We start from the raw sequence: 6770 nt of genomic DNA, 5'->3' as shown, positions 1-6770 counted from the left end.
CATTCACTGAATTCGTTCTAATCTATCTATTATGTATTGCTGATGTGGGTCCCAAATTATACTAGCGTACTCCAGATTTGGACGAACAAAAGTGGTGTATGCTTTAAGTTGAATATCTGGAGCAGCATCCCTTAGTTTACGTCGTAACAAACCATGCCTGCGCTGGGCAGATCCACAAATATTTTCGACATGTTCATTCCAATTAAGGTTACTGGTGATCGTTACGCCAAGATATTTCAGTTTCGTGGAACGCTTAATTACATTATTATTAACAGCGTATCAAAACATCAATGGAGATTTCTTATTCGTGACCGTCATACAAACACATTTGTCAAAATGTATTTGCATATTCCTGCTTTTGGATGCAGGTGACTTATTTCTGAGGTAAGGAACCCATGTTTTACCCAATAGCACACCGCCATTGATGTCCCCGTACTGACCTGTTCTTGTTTAGTTTCGTGGGGAGGGAGTTGGGGGGGGGGGGGTCAGATCTGAAATATTTGCAGGGGCCAAAGTTTTTTAAGTAGAAATTGGGGAAGGCATGTCGAGCCTCCAGAAAAAAAAATCCTTTAATGAACAACGAAGGCTCCGCAAAACAGGCCTCGCGCACTTCCTGGCAAAACACAAAACGCTCGTAGAGTGACCGGCATTGCACGCCAGAGTGCTATTGCGAATTCGATCTGCGGCATACCTGCCGCTCGCTACATTGCAAAGACTTCGTTGTGCAACCAACTTTGCGTCATACATAACACACCAGCCACACTTTGATGACAAGCCCAAAAGATATCCCTGCTGTCTTTAAGTACCAGCGCAACCACCACGCCATGAACAAGCCATGCGCCCGCCCCGGTCACCAGTGCCGTAGCCTGCAAAATTTTGACAGACTTCATCCGCTTTGTGTGTCCATTTTAAGAAATGATGTACAGAATGATGCAATTTACCAGCCGAAAACAACCGCTAAGTAGTTTAAACGTGTTTTTTACTCATGTAATTCAATAAAAAAAATGGCCTCATTACCGCAGAAAATAAATGAACATATTCGACTCGTTATTGTTACTGCGTCAATGACAGCTTGAATTATAAAGATTCTGGTCATGTGCCGCCCGCAACAAATGGTGAGAGACATTGCACTTCAACAAATTGTAAACGAGTTCCCAGTTGTCACCAGACAATTTACATCCATTGTTGTCGAGCAAGCGGCCCTGGGGCTAATTCTGTGAAACCGTATATTTTTTTTTTTTTTGCCGAACACCATAAGCTATTGTAGCAGAAAAAGGCTTTCAAAATAGTATTGATCGGCATTTTGCTTTGAGACAATGTTCTTTGCGTGTACTAACTGTTGTGTCAGAGTACAATTTGTGGTTGTGTACTGCATTTTTTGCCCAAGTTGTGCAAAGATAGGTTGTTGAAGCATGGTAAAACAACGCGGAAGAGACGTTGATAATTTTAAGACGCATTAGAGATTGAGAGGGGGTAAAACAACGCGTTAGGGAGTTTTAAATTGTTACACTGCTCCAACAACGAGCCAAGATTACTACACTTGTTACCCTGATTTTGTGTTTCCTCTGTTTTCTAAAAACGTGTTTAGCATAAAGAGAGTCGAAAGTAGGTGCGTGAAACAAAACCTAGTGTCTTTTATCCTTGCGAGAAGGTAATGCATGAACGCATTTAAACAAATAATGCAATGCCGCTTAATCCATGACACGTAGAAGAATTCCGGTACTCCGAATACGCAAAATTTCTAAATAAAAATAAAAATGTCTGAACTCAAACAAAAGCAGCAATGTGCAAAGGATTTGGAAACATTCGCATCCCCTCGTAAAGAAAGTTGAGGGAGACACGGGAGTATTCTATAATCACGAATGCATGAAGTGTGCGGAAAACGTTCGCTGATGGTGCGTCCAATCGATAGTGAAACCATAAAGCCTTAAAAAGCAAACGAGAAACGCACAAATGCGGCAACTCATATATATATATATATATATATATATATATATATATATATATATATATATATATATATATATATATATATATATATATATATATATATATATATATATATACGCATCAGAAAATGGGAAATGAGGGGCTCCGTGAAATAAGACAGAAAATCGGGGTTGGCAGTCAAGAAAACCTCGGAAAGCAAAGGGGAGGTTGTGGTGGGTCATAGAAAGAGATGAATTTTTTGAGTCGATAAGAAAGTGATGAAAAAATGCCCGCTGGGTGGGATCCGAACCCACGACCTCCAGAATGCCGGTCTGGTGCGATAACCACTACGCTACCGGCGGGGCTGTTTCCCCAGCACTTTCTCGGGTATTTATGTTAAGGTATTTTTGTTTCTGGCACTTGGGGGTGGTAGCCAGCGCCACTCGGACTACTCGGAGTGAAGGGGACCTTCTTTTTAACCCCCGGGCCGTGACTCGAGTGTCTACATGTCGAGAGTGGTCGACCAGCGTTAAACCCTCTTAAGCTCCCTTTGGCACCAAGACTGCCCGAACAGAGGCCCTCGCTAAGCATGTAGCATCAGAAAATGGGAAATGAGGGGCTCCGTGAAATAAGACAGAAAATAGGGGTTGGCAGTCAAGAAAACCTCGGAAAGCAAAGGGGAGGTTGTGGTGGGTCATAGGAAGAGATGAAGAATTTTTTTAGTCGAAAAGAAAGTGGTGAAAAAATGCCCACCGGGTGGGATCCGAACCATTTTTTTTAATGTGCCTACTATGAATGTGCTCTGTAGTACTACAATAATTCCCGGTGCTTTGCCTGCGCAAGTTGCGCATCTTTTCTGTGACTTTGAATCTCTATACTCACTCCTATAATAATCCTCTTGGGGATTGACAGCATTGTGTAAATTAAAAAAAAATATTTTTTAAAAAGTGGTGCAATAGAACTCGAGAACCATACCAAATTTCAAAAAACCTGATTTCAATAACACCTCTAAAAAGTACCATAGCTTCCCCTTTTCTATTAGAATATTTCGCAATAAATTTATGTTCGAAGAAATTGCTACTTCAACTTATTGTAAAACAGAATTTATGCGTTTCACAAAAATTCACTTTCGAAATAGGCCATATATATATATATATATATATATATATATATATATATATATATATATATATATATAGAAAGAAATGCCGGCAGTCTACAACGCCAAAGAAGGCATAGGGGAATGGTTGGACTATTTGTTACCGTTAGTGACGTTACATTATTATTATTATTATTATTTTATTAATTACGTGATAAAGAAAGAAAGAAAAACACGCGCCCAGAGTGGGGACCGAACCCACGCCTTTCGATTAGATCTCGAATGCCTTACCAACTCGGCTATCTGGGCGACTGTGTTCTCCTTCGCTTTCTGGGTTATTTATATTTACTACAACTGTATCTGACGCTTGAGGGTGGTCCCCACTCTGGGCGCGTGTTTTTCTTTCTTTCTTTATGACGTAATTAATAAAATAATAATAATAATAATAATGTAACGTCACTAATGGTAACAAATAGTCCAACCATTCCCCTATGCCTTCTTTGGCGTTGTAGACTGCCGGCATTTCTTTCTGTATTGCCTAACGAGCCCCTCATTTCTAAACCCTATATATATATATATATATATATATATATATATATATATATATATATATATATATATATATATATATATATATATATATACGTACTAACACGTTTTTTTTCGATTCATCTTCTAGGACAAAAAGGAAGCTATGCGCGTTTCTAGACTTGTTGTCCCGCACTTTTTGCGGGGAATGTTGTTGGTTGATGGAATCTTAAACATTACTGCTTCAACAAATCCCATTGCGGCTGCACGCACTGTCCCCAAGCTGGATCATTTGCTTCGCTCCGCGCAATGCATGATTTTGGTTGAGTGCAAGGCTTTTACCTTAGGCGGTAACACTGCGAGAGGTCTTCAGGACTCTGCATATCATGTAATCTTTAGAAAGCGTAGCTTATATAATTTGCTAGGGGGCTTTCTGGTTCGATTGGTAAGGTATATTGTGCAATGTACTATATTTTAAACTGGCTTGCATGCGTAATTAGCGTTAATAAGAACACCTCGTTGCGTTATTCTTAATTTAAAAAAAACTTACTACACGCCCGAGAACAGGGCATTGGATAAGCGGAGAATTCGTAATGCTACAGACAAGAATTTACAGGCAGGATCAGTGCATCAAAGAATATAAATGAAATCGCGTATTTAGCGATACAGGCTGAGGTAAAGTTGAAGGTATACACCACTCGTTGAGTTGAACATGGTGAAAGAAAAATATAATTGAACAAATAAAAGACAACGGAAATATCAATCACCGTAATATGCAATGCATTCCGAATTCAAGAAAATGGTCTCATGGTGAAGGGAGTGAGTAGCTTACGGCGAAATGTATCGGGATTAGATATGGAGGCTATGCAATCAAGGAGGTCATTCCAAATACGAGTGGTCCGAGGCAGTGGTGAATTATTGAATGCATTAGTTTTACCGTATGTGCGCATGAAGCTGAACTGATTATGCAATCTGTGCGAAAAGGAGTGACGAGTTTGAAGCTGAAGCCGGGTTCGCTTATTAGATGCAATATATATCTGAAACAAGCAAATAAGAGCAGTATTGCGGTGGATATGTAATGGTGGCACTTGGAGGCCTAATTTGATTTGTGTTATGCTTGAGGTGATATCGTGGTTACTTGACTCAAAGCGGCTGCTCTATTTTAAATCCTTTCTGCCCTAAGGGATAAGCAGTTTTAGTGAGGGGACCAAATGGCATAGGCAAGTTTATATGTTTTCGAGTTAGAAGACGAGTTTTCGAGTTTGTAGGGGAGTTTGTAGGGGAATTTGGCAAGTTGCAGCGAAGGTAGCCAAGTGAACGTGATGCTTTGGCACCTGTAGACGCCATGTGTGAGGCCCATGACAGATTCGCTGTAAGAAGAACAGCACGGAACTTGTAAGAAGAAGAGTGGGAAGGCATATTGTTATTCAAGTAACAGGAAAATTCCCAGTTTACCTCTTTGCGTCTGAAGGACATTACCTCGCATTTTGTAAAGTTCAATTTCATGAACCACTTGTCCCTACAGTTGCAAATACGGTTAAGATCTGCTTGAATTGTTAAGTGGACATTACTGGAGTTAACGTCTTAACTGGAGTTGCGGTTAAGACGTGTATAGGACTGGATCCTGTATATATTTCAGAGGTTATTTTCGTACCCTCTAATTGTATTTGTCTCGACAGTATACAATGTCCATGTCCAAAGCAAAATCGCTTCATCGTTCCCTCCAGTTCAACCAATCGTCATTTATTGGTTTCAATACACACTTTTATAGCGCTTTCCATTGGGCGAACAGGAGCACTTCTAACTGCACCCAAAGTGCTCTCGCGAGTTCTGGCGTATTCCAGTGGTCGGGCAGGAGCAGGGGCGTTGTGTTTCATTGGTCGAGGAGGAGCACTTTTTTGGCGCCGAGAGCAGCCGAGAGCAGTTCTCGGTGCTCCGTCGCTAGCGGCGGAGTAACAGGGAACGCCGAGGAAGTCACATGACCTCTTTTGCGTCACTTCTGGTTTTATCCCCGGGTGGCGGAGGAAAAATGGCGGAATCCAGCAGCCGCGGCAGTCGCTCAGTGCGTGCGGCAGCAGCTAAGCGCGGCCGTCTGGACGAGGAATTGCTGCTACTTTTAGATGAGGAAAGCACCACAGATTCAAGCGCAAGCTCATCATCGGACAGCAGCAGCAGCGACGACGACGACGACGATTTGACATTGCACGAGTTTATGTTCGAGCACCTGTTCACCCCGCCGGAGCAGCGACCGAAGGTAGAGTCGTATCTTGAAAAGACGGTGGACGCTGTTATCGTTCGCAGCTAATTTTTGGGAGACACGATGGTGACCCCTTTCTCATGAACATGAACATCCGCTCGGCTTCTTCATTCGTCGCCATGCGGAAGGCCGACACAAAACCACCGGCACGTATCTGGCAAGACTGGCGAGGAATAACTGCGTGCGGACATCACGAGCGCGCGAAATGCTCCGGGAAGCGAGCGCGGGAAACGTTTGGTCACATGACTCTTGACATCTCGCCCTCCCCCTCTTTTCACTGCTCCCGGAGCAGCGCGCATGTTTCATTCGCGGAACGAAAGCACACGTCCCCGTTACTCCCGTGTGCTGCTCTGGCTGCTCGCTCCACTTGCTCCTGTTCGCCCAATGGAATTCGCCATTAGTATACAAACTCAATAAACACCAAAGCGTTATGATGTATTGACACGACACACATTTCCCGAGTTCGCATGGGAACGTGGCGTAAAATTAGCTGACGGTGGTGATTAAGAAAGCATTCACACGAAGGCTAAAACAAGCCGGCGACAGCGCGGATGGAGTAAGCATAATGTCGGCATGGCGACTCCATGCGCACGGCAAAGCGTGGGGCAGGTTTGAGGGCGACCTCAAACTTTGAGGGCAACCTAAAGTCGTTGCGTACATGTTGCACGTCGATGACCGAAGCGTCGGCCGAGATTGACAAAAATGAACGCGTAACATCTTGTGCATGATGGGAGATAATGTTTACCTCCAGAAAAGGCGAACGCCCACGTTGTATGGTGCTGCCTTTTTAAACGTCTGCTTCCTTTGATTTGGCTTCACCCGTGTGACCATGCGTTTCTAGCATTTCTGATGTGGGCCAACGCGTTGTTGCGGCATTTCGTGGCTTCTCTTTTTGCAATCGTCACTGGGCAGGCTGTTGCCGAATTCTGTGGTAAGAGTTTCACCTGCTCGTGCTGG

The 6770-nt window shown here is 43.0% G+C and overlaps 2 non-coding genes across 2 annotated transcripts; both read right to left on the bottom strand.

The window, feature by feature from the left end:
* Positions 1–2218: 2218 nt before the first annotated feature.
* Trnaa-ggc (transfer RNA alanine (anticodon GGC)) lies at positions 2219–2291 on the bottom strand. Its single transcript has one exon. It is a non-coding gene; the product is annotated as a tRNA-Ala (tRNA).
* A 974-nt stretch (positions 2292–3265) lies between these two features.
* Positions 3266–3337, bottom strand: Trnar-ucu (transfer RNA arginine (anticodon UCU)). Its single transcript has one exon. It is a non-coding gene; the product is annotated as a tRNA-Arg (tRNA).
* Between the last annotated feature and the right edge of the window lie 3433 nt (positions 3338–6770).

The sequence above is a fragment of the Haemaphysalis longicornis genome, unplaced genomic scaffold (genome assembly GCF_048455015.1).
Source record: "Haemaphysalis longicornis isolate Haplotype H1 unplaced genomic scaffold, Haemaphysalis longicornis Haplotype H1 scaffold_13, whole genome shotgun sequence".
Classification (NCBI taxonomy): domain Eukaryota; kingdom Metazoa; phylum Arthropoda; class Arachnida; order Ixodida; family Ixodidae; genus Haemaphysalis; species Haemaphysalis longicornis.
The sequence above is the reverse complement of the archived record's forward strand: the minus strand, read 5'-3'. Positions and strand labels throughout refer to the sequence as shown.